The sequence below is a fragment of the Anguilla anguilla genome, chromosome 17 (assembly GCF_013347855.1).
Source record: "Anguilla anguilla isolate fAngAng1 chromosome 17, fAngAng1.pri, whole genome shotgun sequence".
Taxonomy (NCBI): Eukaryota; Metazoa; Chordata; class Actinopteri; order Anguilliformes; family Anguillidae; genus Anguilla; species Anguilla anguilla.
This window is the reverse complement of record NC_049217.1, coordinates 18,376,205-18,396,895: the sequence shown is the minus strand read 5'-3', so window position 1 is coordinate 18,396,895 and position 20,691 is coordinate 18,376,205. Positions and strand designations below refer to the sequence as shown.

Here is a 20,691-nt window from a genome sequence, read left to right as displayed (position 1 = left end):
CACACTTATTTTAATATTTGTGAAGAAAAAAATTGCACTTGTGCAGTCCAATATACATTTAGCACATGAATTTGTAAGCCAAAGTAAAGGACCAATGTTTATCAAGTCTGCATCATAATCTCTTTAGCCTCCAGAGTCCTGTTTGCCTGCTCCAGGAAGCTAATTCTCAGAAAGGAACTGTACCTGCTATATTACAAATCTTTGGAAACATTTTGCCGAGGAAATGGATTAGCTCCGGTGCGATCGTATTGCTGCCATGAAATTCCTTTATTCTTGGGGAGGAGACATAGGCAGATTTGATGACAGAGGGACTTCTGTTGCTTGGTTGTGTGAAAAACAAAACCACAGTGTACAAGAATTGGTCTGCATTCAATAAACACTTCATTAAATACTGAATTTTGGCTCTTAATTAAATGCAAGTGTTTTAAGTGAAAGCACAAGTGGCGTTTGAATCCAAGTCCTCTGTCTTTCGTGTGGGACATCATTTTTTTTCTTCCATTGCCCATTTTACAGAGTATATTTTGAATGCATTTTTTCTTTAGTAACATTTTGTTCTGCTATTGAAACTAGACAGCAATAGTGAAGTGCACCTGTACTGAAGTATTTCAGCCCATACAAGACCATACATACTGCCACAAGCTTAAAGATTAGGAAACTCAGTGCTCTGCAACAGGGTCTTGGCTGAAACACTTTCCAACAAATCAGCGAGCTGGACAGATATTACTGAAATGGCTGATTTTATCTGTTTTCCCAAATTAATAAAATGCAGATTAAATAAAGCTTTGTTTATTGGGTGATTAAAAACAAAACGCTTAAGGGTGTGCAGTTTAGATTTTATTAGAAGCATTAAGAAAGGAGGATAAAATGTGCTGCTCTTCTGTGCCTTGTATGCCAGTGACTAAATCTCTCTTTAGCCCTGTGTAGTTTCAGCTCTATTGACATAAATAATTGATGGAGCTGTAAGAACCCTTCCCACTGTTTAACATGTAAACATCAGCATGGATGAGAAAAGATAAATGAATATTGAATTATGGAGTGCACAGGGAAGCCTGTCCCTGGGAAACTTAATGATGATAATAAACTAATGGCCAGTAACCCGCAGGTGCACCAGAGGAACAGCATCACAAATCCCTGTCCATTTGCTGATTATTTCTTTTACCTATGAAGAGCGGACGCCTATTAGCACCATTAGAATAATGCTGGACTTCTCTGATTAATAATTGAGCTCTTTTTTGGGAGGCGGCAGCAGGGCCTCTTGCTGGCTGCTGAGCATAACTGAAACGGCACAGCTAACCGTGCGTCCGACTCGCCAGTCCAGAAACGTACGCATTTACTCGCGCGTTTGACTCGCCAGTCCAGAAACGTACGCATTTACTCGCGCGTCCGACTGGCCAGTCCAGAAACGTACGCATTTACTCGCGGTCTCACTCCCCCCCACCCCCCCACCCCCCGCACCCACCCCGCCCTGCTCAGTTGCAGCCGAACCGGACGTGCACGCGCACATTTGCGATCGACAGTTGAGGTGGGGCGGGGGCGGGGGAGGGGGAGCGGGGGTTTCGCTCGTCTGCGGACCAAAGTTCTCCGCAGGGTCCCAGTTGAACGGCAAGGGTCGCCAGAGATAGCGAGCACAATAAGTTGATAAGGAAAGGAGGCAAGTGATCCATAAACTTTCTCCACGAAAAGCAAACACAATTGTCGTGGTGCATTGAGCAAACAGGCGAGCAGACAGTTTCTTCTGTATTCCCACCGCATAGCAATTGGGACTCAGGTTGTGAAAAACAACCATGGCAACAAAATGCAACTGATGACACTTCCCTTGCTGCTTGTACGTAGCAGTGCAAGTGATGGGAAGTGGACCACGTTTGGACTTGTTTTTGTGCCAGGGTAGTTTTTTTTTAATTAATTAATTTTTTTATAGCACAGCACAGTTTACTTAATTCTTTGATAGAGTGAAACACATCAGCTGGTGTCTGGCTGTCTGTTTGGCGACATAATATAGCAACAGTAATTCTACATCTATATTTAAAAAGGGGAATTTAAATTGAAAATATGACATTTACCTCTTTTCCCACTTGTCACATTGAAAACATACTTTACCAGCACTAAACATGCTACAGAATGCAGAGTGATCATTTACATTTTCACATTTTTACATAAATTTTACATTGCCGTATTTTGCTTGTAATTTGGCTGGTAGACCACTCTCATGAGTACCATAAGTATCATTAAGACTCCTGTAATTGTCGAAAGGTATTTAGATAGATGTGTAGATCTGTAATATGTACATTGTATCGAAACACAAGGTGAAGATAATTAGTTTTTTTTTCTTGGCCATATCCACTATCATATGTGAGATTCTTGTGTTAATGATATGGAATCTAGGCATAATTGGTGGAGTACTGTAGCAATAATTCTTCCAAAGGAGCAATGAATTTGAATGATTACGTGGCATAAACAATGGTGACGAGGGGAGTTCCCCTCAAAACCACAAAGCAACTACGCGTCTGTATGTTTGGAAATTAATTGCTCCGTGTGACTGGAGCCTTCCCTTTGATACAAAGTTCTCAACAGTCATCAACCTGTTTGCACAAGGAAGATCATAGGATGACAGACAGTGAACTCTCCTAAACCAGCTAATGTTTGCCACGTAGATAACATCTGGCATTTTATGACTACAAACATAGGTTGCAACAAGCTTCCATCATAATACACAATTTGACCAGTTATGATGTCTCTCTCTGATAATGTCTTGCTGGCATGCATGCTGGTTGCTGCAGTCTTGTGTACAGTACATCTCATTATTTCTCTGTCAGCTAGTCGGTAATACCTAGCTTAATTAGCCGAACGTGTAATGTATGATCGTCAAACAGTAGGCAGCCGGGGTCGAAGCCAGAACCCAGAACAGTGCGATTTGAAATGATTGATTGAAACATGATGTCCTGCCTTTGGAGAGGACCCCCAACATCCTTACTTCTGCATTTCTGCATGGCTTCACTCTGTAGTCAGTTGGTCCCCTCTTGGGGCCAGAGAATTACACTCAGATTTAGTGACATTTGGCCCTTTCCATGGACGTCCACCCGATTCTCTTGCCCATATGACACCAGGTGGAGTTGGTCGTGTAGATGAACACCATTACGGTTGGCCCAATTTCTGATGGGTATCTGAGCTCTACTTAGATAAAAAAAAAAAAGAAAAAAGAACAACTGTCCCCACTGGTGTGAAAAGGCTTTAATCTAATTTTCTGTTTATCGTTCCAAGTTTTATTTTTAGAATTTCCCTTTCAAAGGTTTGCTTTACGGCTCCTGTTTCTTGGTTCTGCGCTCTAATTGGGTTAAGTTTAAGAGTCCTTCTCGGTTAAGTATTAACAGACCATGGATCCTGTTGTAGGGCTCTTCAGTCAGATGAGGAAAAGCACTGAAATGGGAGTCGGGACAAGACTCCTTTCTGCCGGGAACAGAACGATCCAATTCCGCCCGTGTCAAGCTGCTACCTCCCTCCAAAAAGCAGTCACAGCAGTCAGAGACGCACAGAGCTTGTTGTGGGTCCAGAGCTACCGAGAACTTCTCTGATCCACAGGGGAATGGTATACAGAGATAATCTTTTTTTTATTCGAAACTTGAAGCCGCTCCCAGGGGCAGCCGGCTCAGCAGTGCATTTGTAATGCAGTTGGTTGGCGAAACTGTGAAATATTTCAAAGTTCTAGCTGATCAGTGGCTTCAGAGATCTCTGATGGGTGGGGGGGGGGGGGCTGCCTTGTTTTGATCTGGGCCTTCATCATGGAAGCCATATCTGGCAAATCGCCTGCCTCTGCAGGCTGATCGGAGAGAAATATGAATACATCAACTTTTTGCTTCTGTCTTTTCCTCCCTCAGGAAATGATCATTCTGTAGTAAGCTAAAATTATTTTAGGGTTCTGACATAGGGCCACGGTTTCATTAAACTCCAGTAGGAGAGTACATAATTGATCGTTTTTAATGGCACAGACAATGAACAGATTCCCAAATCCCAAAATTCTCCTTTTTTTTTTTTAGCATTTCTACTGTAACTCCAAAGCATTCATTGTGGTTAAAATGAAAGGAACAAAAAAAATATATCATTAAGATGAACAGTGCCATCATATTATTCTTCTTCCAAATAAATCTGTATAATCCGAATCTGCGGTAAAGTGGACTTGGGAGATCCGTATCTCTCTCACCACTGCCGAGTTAGTGAGTTCTCAGTTCTTCTGATGGTTTTGAGATTTCTTTTGGCTGGACGTATTGAATGCATTTTTTTCTGCTGAGCCCAGGTCAGGAAAAGGAGCATCATCAGCTTTTGTGTGCAGGTACCACAGATAGGAATGCCAAACAGACTAACACACCAATTCTCACTTAAGCCTTTATACGTTTTTTTTTTTTTTAAGGAGGGGAGGGTGTAGACATACAAAGAATCACAAAGACAGTAATTTCCTGTTCTCCTTGCACTCCCTTTAAATTGCGGCTTTGAAAAGACAGAGGTTCAGAAGAAATTGCCTTTGTGAATATAAACACTGACATTCCCTTACATGTAAACCTTTCAAAAGGACAGCCACAAAGCTGGTGCTAATGTGTGATGGTGGATTCGTCTAATTTCGCTTCCTTTAGATAATCTAGTTCTGCCTTCTTTGTGAATGTTCATTTGTCCCACAGAAAAACTCCAGGAAGCTGTAATTTTGAATAGCAACGTAATGTGTGAGGGAGGCGAAGAGCACCTTCAGATGGATATATGGACTAGCATCCTTTTAGTGTGTTTAGCTGGTGGTTCATAGGAAACCAGTGGAACAGAATGAATCTGACAGAACAAGGAAACGCTCCATCCATCATTTTGTAGGTGCGGTCAAGGGTTGGATTTCCACTGGGGGATGTCCGATGGCTTCATGTCCATTGCCCTGCATGGCTGAAAAGAGCTTAGAAGGGCACTCTTTATTATGTTATCAGGAAGCTGACCCAGCTTTTTAATCCTATAGCACCGTGAATTCTATCACTGTTTTTCAGTCAACCAATCACTGTGCTTCTTTTGACTTATTTGAATCCGTTAGCCAATCATTGTGCTCCTTTTTGACTCATCTGGAGCATGTCTTACTGAGAAGTTGAGGATTTGTGTGAAACAGGCTGATTTCTGATATTTTCATAGCTGGGATTTCCCTGCCCAGCTCTCTATTTATACCTTCATGCTGACAAGGACTTCAGGCAACTTCTGAAAATCGCTTACGCAGTCAGAATCTAACAGATGTTCCTCTTGAAAATCATCTCCATTCCAGCTCTGTCAACTGGAACAACAGAATAAGGAAGGGGAAAGCTCCCACAGAGCCTCTTTGTGCTACATTAAAGAGCCCAGGTTCAGCGAAACATATTATGGGAGCCTTCCTCCAAGCGGGAACAAAGGACGTGGAGACGGGCCCGACCTGTGCCTGACTGAGGAGAATAATTCAAACAAATGGTTCAACTGAAGGTCTTGTTGAGGGATTCACTTGCAAAGTACTGTATGACTGAGGGATTCGCTTGCAAAATATGGCTGAGGGATTCGCTCGCAAAGTACGGCTGAAGGATTCACTCGCAAAGTAGGGCTACTGAACGAATCAGCCCTTTCTGACAATAGAACAAATCATTGAACAAGCTCATTCCTTAGCAGTGATACTGTAAGTATGGCTCTTCTGTCTTGCACACTCATGAAGAAGGGCAGGAGTAACAGATAAGTCAAGGACTTCTTTGCAGCGTGGATCACCTGTGACACACCTGTGTTGAGTGACTGTCGCTCAATGTTTCAAAAAAAAGAAAAGAATTCCAGTTCCAGTCCTTACATTCCTTGCATGACTCACATTAATTGAAGGACTGAGAGAATGTCCTTGCATCCCCAGGTTTTCAAAACTCCAAAGTCCACGTCCAAAGGTCAGGTATTCAATGAAAAATAAAAGCTGAATGTTGAGGGGTTTTACCTGCACATTTCTTTAAATAAAGAAAAATGATTTTCAATTAACTTTGTGACCTGAATAGATGGATGATTTTCATTTTCTACAGTAAATTGGTAAGTTAATAAATTGCCCTGATATTTGCCATTTCCATTTACTGTTTTAACTGACAGAACCTCAGCAATGAGACTGAGAGTACAACTATTACCACATTTTGTTGAAGTGAGAACTTCAAAAGAATGATACTTTAAAATGAATTATATTTATTCAATTTTTCTCATATATTGATGTCATTATTTTGCATGCCACATATTTCAGATTTTACTATGTCCCTTTGCACTTCACTACGCTCTTTGAGTTTATGTGTTGTGCAATGTTTTTTTGCATTTGAATTATTTGCATATGAATGTTTTTTGCATATGAATTGTGTTATCTCTTCATTCCAACGATCCTCACTCATCCAAACTTGTGTACATAAATGACAGTTATGGTTCCTTTTAAATTGTTAATGCAAATTAACAACAGGGCCTGTAAAATCAGTGCAAATTGCAGACTGGTTCATGCCATCTGTGCACATCTCTGGAAGTGACAGTGTCGTCAAACACCTTTTATCAAGGTGGATTTAACTAAGAGCTGTTCTGTTTTTGTGATATAACTAGCAGCTGTTGACCCGATCGCTGCCAGTTCAACGGCACGTAAGAAACTACCGGCCTCTACAGAAAACAGCTCAAAGCCAACAACAGTTTAATCAATGAATGCTTCTCTTTTGCACCAAAGTACAGAGACAACGCTTCAGGAAGCCCAAGTCTCTCTGGGGCAGGTCAAGTTCACCAAAGACTGGACAGCGACAACAGACAAAAAACCACTTCCCAAACCGAATGAACTCCTCTGAATCAGTCTAGTAAACCACAGGAGAAAATAATACCATGTCTTGGTCTGCTGGCGAAAAATAGAAAGTGTATATCAGAATTTAAGCCAAAGTGAACATAGGATTCAGTCCTTTATGTCTTTTAGGCTCTTAGTTTTTTTTATTTTGTCTTTTAATCTTTAGCTGGTGTAGATATGATCTGTCTGCTGCATAGTCATTGTTCACTCTTTGCACTAAGCTGGCTTCCTGGAATTTATAGACATGCATAGGCTCAATGAGGCTGTGTGTGTGTGTGTGTGTGTAAAAGAGAGAGATAGTGAGAGAGACGCGTGTGCTCAAAGATGCTGTGTGTGTGCGTGTGCGTGTGTGATGTATGTGTGAGAGAGAGAGACAGAGGGAGAGAGAAAGAGATATGCATGGGCTCAAGGATTCTGTGTGTGTGTGTATGTGTGTGCGTCCGTGTGTGTGTGTGTGTGTGATTGAGAGAGAGAGCGAGACAGAGAGAGAGAGAGAGAGAGAGAGAGAGAGAATTGAATATTATACACAAATGTGAGAATGAGAATAGTGGTCATTAACGAAATCATGCTTCCCTATTGGTCAGAGAAGCTGGATGAGGCATGGCATTAGTTATGCCTGCAGTTATGGGAATAGCTTCTTGATGTATGCTGATTACAACACAAAACTTTTATTTAATCAGGTGTCTTGTGATTGAGGGAACTCTCCACTGCTCCTTTTGCTCTGATCCTAAATTAATATTTGCAGTGAAAATATAACAGTGGACACTTTCTTTTGGTTGGAGAAGAACCTTAATCAGTCTGATTCTTTCTGCCACAAAATGGTTTTAAATTTCCCTTTTCTTGATGCCACTCAAGATTAAATCACGACAGAAGCTTTCGAAGGGATAATATTAGTCTACGGCATGATGCAAGAATGAAGTTGATTATCTGCTGTACTGGAGGAATAAAAACATTCTGAAACCATTTCGAATCATTCAGTCTTATCTGTCAGGGTAAAATAGGCTACTGTCTAGCGGCGAGTATTTTCACATTTTACGTTTCAATACATTGATCTATTTCGTTTTTTTGTGATTGGCTGACTGGAATACAAATGAATACAATTTCCAATCGTACACTGGCCACGTACTAACGTTGGAAATACCCTACTGGTGATCATTTTAGCTGGTAAGATATCATTTCGACAAGTGCGTGATAGCCTATATACCTTGAATTACTGGGGTCGTATCCTTGTTGCAGAGCGCACGAGGACATGCAGGTAGCTACGTGACGGCAAGGCATTATCGATATGAAATGCCTTCGCCGGTTAAAAAAAGAATAGCATTTGTCATGGAGGCCAGATGTATAGTATGCATTTTACAGGGTTAGCCCTGTAGAGAGCAGTAGATAGTTTGAAGAAATAATTTTTATATAGGATCAGTGCGCGCCCATACTGTACAGTGTAAGCGAGAAGGGAGGGCGGAGCAATTGTAGTACGTCTGTTGCATTTCCCCGTCGTGGCAGGCGACGAACATGACCGGAGCACATTTTTTAGGCACCTAGAGAAATTCAGATAACGAGCATACAGTGACTTCGATGGTAAAGATAAAAAGAGACAAAAACTGAGACTGTGATAAGCAATACATTGACAGCTCGTTTTGTTGCAGGGGTTGAAATAGCGCTTGCCGTGTAGTGTATTGAACTAGCTAGCTAGCGAGCTAGCGAAATATTAAAGCAAGCGCTGGTCACTGAGCCTGCTTGGACTTCTTAATTTCTCTCTCAAAAGAGACATATTTAAAACTACAAAGACGTAAGCATACGGTAAGTAATATTTTAATGCAAACATTTTAAATGTAGCGATACAGCCTGCACTTTGCAATAGGGCATTTTAATCTGTTCGAACTAGGTCAGTGTGCATTAGCTAGCCTGCTAGCTCCCTAGCTTTGTGGTTTTGACAGATCTGTGCAGTAACGTTAAGGCAATACTTTTCCATACAGTTCGGCCTGCAAGTCCGCTTGTGCATATAGCGTAATAGGAAATTATATCATACAGTATATTTTTGTAACATTTTACTTATGTTTATGCATGCAGCAGCGAATGCTGCAATTGTGACTTGCTTGGGAACACGATGTAACTTGCTTGATGTGAGATATTTAGGTGCCTAGCTGGAAATGCAGCTGTGCACTATAACATTAGAACACATTATTTATGACGTAATACTGAAAAAATGATATTATTTTCTCCTCGAAATGTGTTTTTGGTTTGCGCAATAACTGTAAACATTCCTTTTCAATGACCTACATGTGATGCTTGCCTTGGTAAGTTTGTAGCTAAACGTCGCGACATATAAGCTGGACTGGATAACGTTATATCAATGCATGAATCCTTCACAAACTTTAAGGGCGTTTCAAGTTACAAATTAGGCTACATTAGCTAGCTAATGTGTTCACAAGCTACAAATAGTTTTGATCGTAAAGACAACGGTATGTGTATTGACCAGTTACACGAATGATCCGAATTATTAACCAGCTACAGTTTGTTTGTAGTTAAGAGTTATTACTTTAAAACAAAATATTTTGGGAGGAAACAAAATATATCTAAATATTTTAGTATTGTATCGGATGCGATAGTTACGTGTATTTCAACAAATCAAGTTTGGTGTGCATTTCTGTTTCAGACTAGAATCAATTTGAAGATAGTGGTATGTAGCTACATAGTATTCGTATATTATACTTACAGTACAGTATTATAGTTATTTAGAAACCTATTTTCATGTTTTTGCACAGTTGCATCAGTTGCATTTTTAATGCAATAACGATAATTTCATTTGATTTGTTTTGCCCCACCTCAAAGCAGTCAGTTGTCGCAATGGAGACAAACAAACGCGGAATAGCCTAGCCGTCAAAGTGGTCAGGTGTGCTGGTTATTTTTAAATTCCCGTTATAGGCTAATTATTTATAATCAGTTTGTCCAACCTGTTATTGTGAAGAGAGAGAGCCTACGCATGCATGCGGTGTCATGGACTTCAGCTGTATTCAGGATCGTACATCATATTTTGAGTCACACATTTTAATTTTTCCTCGAGTCATGAGTTGGCTAATTTCATGATGTAAAAATTGGCCTCCATTGTGGTTTTTAAAGTAGAGCGTGTTATAGAGGATTAATTTAGCATTCTGTGGTTAGCATTGTTGGAGCGTTTACTTATTAAAAAAAAAAAAAAAAAAACTTAATGAAATATGCATGTGTATATTAACAGGCATTCTTCAAAGTCTAAAAGAATGCACTAATTATTTACTCATGCTACATTCACCTGCGCAAAGACAGGGCTGTGTGCATTTTGTTGCAAATGTTAATCAAAAGACTGAAAGACAAGGCAGTAGCCAAAACCATAATTTATTACTTAAACAAGAAGTATAATCAGTATCAGTATCTCTGTGTGTAATACTTTGTAGACTGTACTCAGCACATCTGTTTATTATTATTGCACAATTTTTTTAAACACAATCTGGCTCTGTCAGTCACTTCTGAATTTCTGTGGCATTCAGTTTTACATGTCATTTTTGCTTGTGGGTCCAGAGCAGCATGCTCTACAGTCAGACAATTCAGAAGTAGTCTGATGTTGAAGACTGCCACTAGACTGTGTGTGTGTGTGTGTGTATTTGGGGGAAGGGGGGGGGGGGGTGTGAGGGGCTGTGTCAGTAATGAAAGAATGAATTCAGGCTAATATGAAATCTGTTATAGCCAGGAGTTAGTCTTGTGTCCTTAATATCACTGTGGGAGAGAGACTGGAGGTCTTCCCACATTAGACATGCTGAAGGCGCCATCCCGCTCCCGAGCCCCCCCCCCCCCCCCCCCCAACCACCCCCCCTCACTAAAGTCACACTGTGCCGCTTACAGATTCCTCCAGGGAAATGTGAGCTGAGCGCAGGAGGACGGGGGCTTGTTTGGAGGGCAGGCGTGACCTCTCCTAGCCTTTCCCAGCGGCTCGGCCTCGCCTGTCCCGCGCTCGCCGGACGCCTGAAAAACGCGGAAAAGAGCCCGGCTACGCGGGCCCGGCTGCACGGCTCCCGTCCCCATCCGGAGCCTCTGAGCTGTGATGTCAGAGCCTGGCAGTTAACCTTGTGTCTGCGCATTGCTGAGCAGTCTGACTGAGTGAGCGCGGGTCGTGAGGCATGATACTTAATGTTTTTTTTTTTTCTCTCTCTCTCTCTACCCAGTCCTTCCCCCTCCTGTGACTGACCTTTCTCTCTTTTTTCATGCTGTACCGTAGATCTTTGAAATACATAACAGATAAATGCAGGGAACCGATTTCTAGTGAGTTCATTTTTTTTGTCACAAATTTATATTTTTGATTTCGATGACAAATTCTCGGCCGTTTTAATGTGACGGCGTACGGATGCGGCGGCACACGGCCTGCTGGGGAACACAGGGACTCCCGGGCAGAAAGGCGTGTCTTTATTCTCCGCGGTCTGATTCACGGCTTATTTTCAAGTGCGTTTGCACAACAAAAGGGGGCTATTTCGCCCTGCCTGGAAAGAATAGCGGGGCAGGCTCGTTTCATCCGTCTGGAAGATGCCGCTGAGAGATACAGGGCTGATCCAATTGAGGCAGTCTCTGTTGAGTCATTGGCAGCCGCACAGGTGTCACAGGAACCGGCACCGTGGATCTGACTTACTTACCCGACAACTTACGGCTGCTTGTTGTTAATACTGATCTTGCTCCTTTTTGCTGTCCCTGTGAAGGTAAGAATTTTGACGTCGTACGTTGTCTCTCTTTTTTTTCTTATGTCAATGCCCAGTGAACCAGTTCTTTCAGCAGCCTGAGGGGGAAAAAAAAGTCAAACATAAAAACAGAAACTATGCCAGACCTCCAGCAAATGAAAAGGTCATGTGTCTGTTGATGGAACAGAACTATATGGTGGATGATCAAGCCTTCTTTGGCGCATCGGAAAATTTTCAGAATGCACTACTGTATGTGAAAACTGGTTCTACTGGAGACATTGTGGATTCGTACATATGTTGGAGATTGCCTGTACCTGGTACATATGTTAAACTCTGCTCAGATCTTTTTTTGAAGAGAGGAATATAACGCTGGCCAGGCAGGGCAATGTTATATGGCAAATATAGTGAAAATTATAATGAATTTCTTACATAAAGCTCCAATTATTCTGTCCACCGAAGTGTAGGGACTGATACTTTAGTTAAGCATGGATGGAACTGAGCATTAGCAAGCTAGTTAGCCTACTATAACATTGCTATGAAAATGACACTTACTGAAGGTACAACAATTTATGTAGGCTGATAAGACTGACCATTAAAACGGCATTAGTCATTTTTTGCTGTGTGCTTCTCTGGTGGACATGAAGTGCATAAAAAAAACAAAGCCTCTGTAATGACATTTAGCTATTAACTTAGTGAGCTCCATAATGTTTGGGACATGTTTTTGGCTGGACCGCAACAGCGGGGCCAGCCCTACAAACGCAAATGTCTGTGACCGACTGACTGACTGACTGACTGAGTGAGCGAGTGAGCGAGTGATAAAGTTACACCGTGCATGTCTGTGACCTCGGCCGGTTTGGTCCAGCCATATACTAGGTTTTAACCTGGTCTTGTTTTTCTCAATTTAGGTTTGTAATCAGAAAGTTCACATGTCGTTAAAGTGTATGTTCTCAGCTTTTATTAAAGGGTATTTATTATATATTATACCTTTTAGTTTCACCATGTAGAAACTACAGCAATTTTTATACATAGTCCCATTTCAGGGCACCATGTTTGGGACAGGTGACTTCACAGGTGTTTCTGATTAGTCAGGTGTGTTCACTTTCTTCCTTAGTTCAGGTATAAGATAACTTTCAGTGTCTAGTGTTGATTCTAGGCTTTTGATTGCCTTTGGAGTCTGTTGCTGGCGTTCATCAACATGAGGACCAGAGATGTGTCAGTGAAAGTCAAGGAAGCTATTATGAGGCTGAGGAAAAGTATTTGTAGCAGTAGCAGTATTTGATAGGCCCAGGAAGACCTCTACAGTTGATGACTAAAGAATTATTCCCATAATGAAGAAAAACCCCCAAACACCTGTCCAGCAGATCAGAAACACTCTCTTGTGCATCTGTCAGTGTCTGTTGTCTGTGGAAGACTTCACAAGCACAACTAAAGAGGCTACACTGCAAGATGCAAACCAGTACTTAGCTGTGAAAACAGGATGGCCAGGTTTTCTAAGAAGTGCAGCGTTCTGGAAAAAGGTCTCATGGACAGATAAGGGAAAGATTCTCCTGTTTCAGAGTGATGGCATATTCTTAGATTAAGTAGTAGATTTTAGAATTTAATTAATTGCACAATTTACATAAAAACAGTTGAACTTCTGAGATATGAACCCTTCAAGAATGGGGGTCTTTTATAACCATGAAATGTTTATTATTTTTAAAGGGAGGTCAAAATATACCTATGTTAATTTTCATGAATATTTATTTCTGTTAGTCTAGCCTAATTTTTGAGAGGCTCCTATTTTCCTATTATAAATAGTATTTTAAGTTAAAAAGCGAACAAACCCAAATAATCATGGGTCTTATTAGAACATATTTTATTTTCCGAAAGATGTGGTATGACAAGACGAGGCATAAAACGCTAATAACTGGTCTGACAACTGCTTACAAAAGAAGCGCTACTCGTCTTACGTTCTCAAAAAACAAAACAGTAAATTAAAGTGTGTCCTATACGTGTCGACAGCACTGCAAGTTCAGTGCAGTCTAGCTATGGTTCTTCTCGTGTCATGAAAGAAACATTGAAATGGAGCAGCTGTCTATGATCATGCAGGCCACTTACGACGCCCCAGCTCAACTGAGACGGCTCCTAGTGCCAGTAATGAATTAATTAATCTGTCAGTGTGTGTCCAAACACTAAATGATGCGGTTTGTTGTGGGCTACATGAGAATGTGACCTTGTGTTTATTTAATTCTGACATTTTTCAGAAACTTGCTTGCAGATCTCTGATTTTAGATTGACCCAACACACAGCTGAAGAGGCAGAGTTGTAGTTTCAGTTTTTATCGGTTGAAAATGAGTTGTCAGTAACCAACGTCATGCTCACCTTGTAACACTTTTTTATTCTCTTTCAGAACAGGGTTTAACTGCGCTAGCTTAGTGTTACCAAAATGGAGATTCAAGCAAAATAAAATTGTGAATTAGTCCTGAATCGTCCCTTGACCCGATCAGGAATGTGGCTCTGTAATTTTACTTGTTCAACACCTGGTTTTGCTTGCTGTGGATAAGCGTTATTGTTGAACCCTGAGCAGTTCATTACATAGTGCACTGTTCTAGCTCTTGCAATGGCCCTGCATGGTCAACAACCTTGTAGTCATTCCCTAATTGGTAATTACCATCTCCATGGTTACAGTGAACAATAACATAAACCTGCTAGTAAAGTGAACCTTCTTAAGAAAGTATGTCCTTTTAATGGTGACATGTTCGACAGTACGCTACCACGACTGCCAGAACAGCGCACACTTGTGATTGGTGTGAGTCTTGATTACTAACAGCTGAATATGAGTGTGCAGCTGTTTTGAAATGTTCTTACTCATGAATCCTGAACAGCTTATACATTTCGCATAATTGATTGCAGAATATCCATGGCGATGCAATTATGCATTACCAGATAGCCCAATTAAAAAATGCACCCAACATTATAATTAGGCTGTTTATTTAAAAATTGTTGGTTAATTTCTTTGGCTTCATTGGTGAATTGAGAGGTTTTAAATATTAGACATATAATACATATGTCATGGCTGAAATCTAATAAAATAAAGGATTATTAGAATTATCTTTTAGAATGAGGAAATCTAAAATAATTTAAACATAGTTCTAACAGGAGTTAACTCGAGCTTTTTCATTAAAAAGGGTTACCAAAACAGCACACAATGAAATAGCTCGAAGATCTTTACCCTGAACTTTGCTAAGCATTTTAATTGGATGTAATGAAACACTGATAACAATGCATGCAGTTCACAGCTTTTCGTTGCCACCCAGCTACAAAAGCTGTAAAAATCAGGGATTAAAAAAGAACCTCGAACTTGAAATATCTTTCTGCTTGCCTTTCTCAGAAGTTTTATCTTGTTTCTTCAAACTATTACGTGGGGTTCCTGCACGTAACCAGAAAAAGCACGTAATCAGAAGACCTGATTGGCACGCTAAAGTAGATCAATGCTATTCTGTGTCCCTCCATTATCTACGCAGGCTGAATATCTTCTGTTGGTGGTGTAGCAACCGTTGGGTTGAGAGGTGGGGGTTTGTGTGTTGTGGGCGGAGCTTATTTTCAAGCAGTGGGTCCACAGGGGGATCGACTACACAATGCTCCACAGCTGTTGCTCCTTACAGTTCCAGTCGATCCACATGGTGAATCTCTGTCTCGCTGCAGCTCAGAGGAAGGTCGGAGAGTTGAAAATGACGTGGCTGGCAGGAAATCCCTGCTTGAAACGAGTGGGTTTTTACATGTTCCCCTCCAGGGCTAGCCATGGCCGCTGGAGTCAAATTCCCCAACTTTCGGACGTGGTCAGAGAGAGGCATTAATAGATAGAGGAGCACTGTTGAGAGCAGGGGGGCTAACATGCGTAATAAGCATGGCTTCTGTCTAATCTGATTTTGAAGATACATAGGATATATATTTCTTGGAGGCTAATTGTAGTCTCTGGGCAGCAGATCAGAACTAATTGAAACCAAGAACAACAGCGTGACATAGTGTGGTTGAATTTTAATAGGTTTCCTCGTCGTGTTCAAATAGCTCTCTGAAAATAGAAAGATGTTCTTGCAATTAATTTAGTTTGTCATTTTCCTCATTCTTTCAAAGTGAAAAGAATGAAGAAATAAAATAAATAAATAAAAGAAATCTTGCCGTGAGGGCAGCTGGTATAATTTAATGAATATTAACAAGACTGCTCTGTCAACAGTTCTCCTTCGATATCATTTTGGGACGATACTGGCTTGTTATAAAACAATTTTCAAAATTTGACTTCGTTTTCATGCTACCTCAAACAAATGAATGCAGGAGACAGCTGGCAGCCCTCTGAACTGTATTTATCGTCCTTTGTTTCTGCTCTTTTGACGATTAAAAGTCAGCAAACATATTTATATATTTATTTATTTTTGTGTGCGCGACCTTGCCTTTTCGCCACGTTTCAGTCGCTTTGTTGCTGGCACAGCTTGCGACGCTTCGGATGACTCAGTTTATCTTCCGCGGCTGGTCAGCGCGCTCCCTGTACAGATGGCTGCCCGTGGCCGCCGCCGGTCGCCACCGAAGCCCTTTTGATGGTTTCGCCGGTCTTCTGGAGTCCTCCCAGAAAGCCGCCACCGAAACGAGCTTGCTCTGGAAAACAGACGTGTGTAAAATGCACACGCTGCGCTCCTATTAACACTGTACTGTACTCAATCTGATCCAGTCCTAAAGCACATCGGGGCTCACTCTGATCCAGTCCTAAACAGCATCGGTCTCACACTGATCCAGTCCTAGACTGCATCGGGGCTCACTCTGATCCAGTCCTAAACAGCATCGGGCTCACTCTGATCCAGTCCTAAAGTGCATCGGGGTGCACTGTGATCCAGTCCTAAAGCACATCGGGGCGCACTCTGATCCAGTCCTAAACAGCATCGGGCTCACTCTGATACAGTCCTAAAGCGCATCATAGCGCACTCTGATCCAATCCTAAAGTGCATCGGGGCTCACTCTGATCCAGTCCTAAAGCACATCGGGGCGCACTCTGATCCAGTCCTAAAGCACATTGAAGCGCACTCTGATCCAGTCCTAATGCACATCGGGGCGCACTCTGATCCAGTCCTAAACTGCATCGGGCTCACTCTGATCCAGTCCTAAAGCGCATCGGGGCGCACTCTGGTCCAGTCCTAAAGTGCATCGGGCTCACTCTGATCCAGTCCTAAAGTGCATCGGGGCTCACTCTGATCCAGTCCTAGACAGCATCGGGCTCACTCTGATCCAGTCCTAAAGCGCATCGGGGCTCACTCTGGTCCAGTCCTAAAGTGCATCGGGCTCACTCTGATCCAGTCCTAAAGTGCATCGGGGCTCACTCTGATCTAAGGGTGGGAGTTTGTGTGTGTGAAGCCTGGTAGGTGTTTGAGGTGGGAGTGACTTGGACTTTGGCCTGTAGGGTTCAGCTGTTGAGAGACTTATGTGTTATGGCAGATTGTTCTAATTTAGCCAAATGGAAAACAAATATATATATATTGCCCAAGGAATTCAGGATCAGTACCTTTCTGTGGCTCCTTGCCCAAAATATTATTGCAGCATCTGTGACACAAGAGAAATAATTATGAGACTTCAATAGCTTTAATGATTTTTTCAAGGAGGTGTTTTTGTTTTGTTTTAAAAAAATATTTTTCAAAAACGTTGTTTGCCACTACATTACTGATTCCGCACCAAGAGAAAGGTGATTTGGGAAAAGGGCACAGGCATAAATTGGTTTTTTGTGAATCTACTTAGAGATTAAATAGAAAATTGATGTCAGGAGGCAGTCTGTTTCCTTTACAGCTACATCACTCTGCCACACTATTTATAATCGTTTTAACGAAACAGAAAGTGAAACCTCTGACTGAAATGAATATTTTCATCAACCTCACTTTCACACAACTTCCACCACAGTTGTACATGGTAACATTTAAATTTTTGTGTTAAGTATGCCTGCCCCACCCCAAATAATACAACTGTGATGATGCATAAAAAATTACACATTTGGACCAGGTCTGCTGGTACTAAAATACTGACCAGGAGCCGGATGACCGGGACTATAATACTTATCCCAAGGTGCTCTTTTGCATTAATGGAGAAGGCACCAGACAGTGCCTAGCTAGCTGCGTTTTACTGAGTATTAGCTCGCTAGCTAACCGCTGTCAAACACTGGCCAGCAGGTTATCTTGGGAATATAGCTTGCTTGTTATATCTTATAATATATTGTGCTGCCACCTATAATTTTTTTTAACCAATTTTCCCTAATTTCACAATCAGGTAGAGGGCTACAATTCCAGCAAATGCGTTGATAAATAATCATGTGAACCACAATGTTTTAAGCTACACAATGGTAAATAACGTACCGCTGCCTTATTATTAAAGATAAAGTACAGCTAATCAACAATAATTACACTAGTGTTAGCGCTCCGCATTATCTTACTTATAGGCATGTACAGCCATTGTTAGAATTTCCTCATCAAATTCATAATTAATATTCATATTAAATGAATCACCATAGGCCCCCCAATATTAATATACTTTTACGTTTTCTTGGTAGGGTCTGTTGATAATGCGTTGTGTTCTTGTAATTAGGAGCAGTAATTCCAATTGGCAGATTTCTAATCTTGATTTGACATTGATGTTTAATTGTTTTTTTAAAGAGTGGTTTAGAAAATGCTAGTTGATGCAGATTATTTTGCCCTGATAATAACTGTTTTTCACTATTACAGCGTGCATGTTAATCTGAGGTTCTTTATGGAGATGATTGACAAACACCTACACTTACTTTAATGGCTCGGTTGCTGTACAAAGTACAAGTATAAATTTCCATGATCACAATACAGGGTATAAACACTGATGTGAATGTCCAGAATGTACATTGTTTATTTTTCACATAGCTTTTCAGACAGTAGATTCAAGAAAACCTGCAAACTCGAACTGGAACCAAGTCCTTATAAGTGCAGAACTGTTCAGGTCCCTGTAAGTACAGGACTGTCCTAATCCCTGTAAGTGCAGTTCTGTTTGGGTCCCTATGAGCACAGGGCTGTCTGGGTCCCTGTAAGTACAATTCTGTCCAAGTCCCGGTAAATACAGAGCTGTTCGGGTCCCTATAGGCACAGGGCTGTCCGGACACTGGAGGGGTGCAGCGTGGGTCCAGTTCTGGGATGGAGGGGTGAGGCAGTGGTGCTGAAACCATGCCTCTGTTGCACTTTTACTGGCTGTCAGAAGAATCCGCTCCGCACGGAAGCTCAGTTTTTCCTGCACATGTTGACAATCTTTTAGATTTTGGCAAAAGGCTTTTTATGGACAAGGTCCAGCAGCTGTGGTTTGGCAGCCCTGCGTGATCCGCCTCTTTAACGTTCCTGTTTATTTATTTATGTATTTATTACGCTTTTTCTTTTCATTTTAAGACCCCTGCTTCGCGACAGAGAGCCGTTTTTATTGCGCTATGGCTGAATGCGTTTTTGGGGTGTATCTCAAAAGCAGAAGCCCACGGTGCTGCTTTGAATGGTTGCACATCTAGAGGTTTGGAGGCTTCAGCCTTTTTGGAAAAGGCATGTCAGATGAGTCAGCAGTGTGGAGCCCTGTCCTGTTTCTGATCGTTAGCGTCTTGTGGGCTCTTCCCATTGGCCCACTCACACTTGTTTATTGCTTGTGTCATAATTCACAGCAAACCCAGTACAAGTTTATCTGGGGCTCCTGAAAGCTCACATTTTAGGATCTTTTTTGTAGAGCAGGGTGTCCTTAGCCTCTGGGGTTTTATTGCAAGGATTTGGACCAGTGTGGAGTGTGCTGCATTTCGGAGGTGTAAATCAGTTTGCGTGTGTGTGTGTGCGCGCGCACGCGTGTATGTGTGTGCGCGTGTGCATGTTTGTGTGCACGTGTGTGTGTGCGCATGTGTGCATATGTGCGCACGCGTGTGTGTGTGTGTGTGCGTGCGTGTGCGCGCGTGTGTATGTGTAAGACTGTAGTTATGGCATGCAAGTTCAACTTTGTTTTCATCTGCTGTTTATCTGATCTCCCATAGTGGAAGCAATATTGTGTGGGTCTTCTTCCCAAAAAGTGTGCTACTCAAACAGTGCTCTCTTGCTTGTGCATGGGTCTGCCACATGTACAATGCAGTACTTTAAGCAAACATATGCTTGTATCATTAAAATAAAATGTATTAATATCGAGCTAAACCTCAGAGACATTACGGTGCTCCGCAGTAATTCCGTAATGCATTGTATAATGTAATGCAATGGATGAAATATTTCCCATCATGCATTGCTACACCCAACTTAATAGCCCGGAAGAATTACTTGAACAGTGACTTGCATTCCCCTTGTGGACGTTAGTACCCCCTGCTGTTGATGTAAAAACCGTACGAGGTGAAAAAAGGAAAGATCCTTTAGAGAGAACTGGAAATATGTATTTGTTTTTCACGTTATTTTCTTGGTCCATGTCGTTATCCAACAATCTTGATGGCCAAGTCATTTTTTGTTTATTTCTTAGACTTTATTATTCATTTGTTCTTCAGCATTGATTATCCACCGGGGAGCGAACTCTGTGAAGAGACATAACTTCAGTCAGCAAATGGCTCAAATAACGGCGCTTGTTTCATATTAATGCGAACTAAACAAACATTAACTGCATGATGCAAAATCACACGCAACAATGAAATTAATTAAAACTTCGTTTTTTTGTGGCAAGAGATAAAATAACTTTTAATTGCCTGTTCAACATTGTCCCTGGAAAAGAAAAAAAAACAACATGGAGAAAGGTTTGATTAAAGCAAAAAATATCCAGTTATCTGATATGGCGTGTGGAGGAAAGCATATCGTAAATCTCTTTAAGTCTCGCAGAGTTTATTTGCTCTGCGAGGGGCGAGCCTCTAGATTTCGGCATCGTCCTGCGGTCACTGCTGTTCACTGCGCTCACTGCGCTCACTGCGCTCGCTGCGCTCACTGCTGTTCCCTGCGCTCACTGCGCTCACTGCGTTAACTGCGCTCACTGCGCTCACTGCTGTTCACTGCGCTCGCTGCGCTCGCTGCGCTCGCTGCGCTCACTGCTAGTCATCAGAGCGGCCGATGCGGTGCTTTAGCGTGACAGGAGAATCGTTTGACCTGGTTCCCCTTTCAGAATGAGACAAACTGAGAGGAAATGAGAATTACCACATTGGGCACCATGACTAAAGTCTTC

General features: G+C 41.7%; 1 protein-coding gene across 6 annotated transcripts in view; it reads left to right on the top strand.

The window, feature by feature from the left end:
- The first annotated feature begins 8,237 nt into the window (after positions 1–8,237).
- The window catches only part of LOC118216380 (thyroid hormone receptor alpha-like), a 136,474-nt gene continuing 124,020 nt past the window's right edge, over positions 8,238–20,691 (top strand). For 5 of the 6 annotated variants that reach the window (XM_035397475.1, XM_035397472.1, XM_035397474.1 and 2 more), the window contains exon 1: positions 8,238–8,608. The gene's annotated coding sequence lies outside the window, so the exon portion shown is untranslated. Of the gene's footprint in view, positions 8,609–10,684; positions 11,530–20,691 lie in introns of all 6 variants that reach the window. The other variant, XM_035397473.1, reaches the window with a different exon arrangement.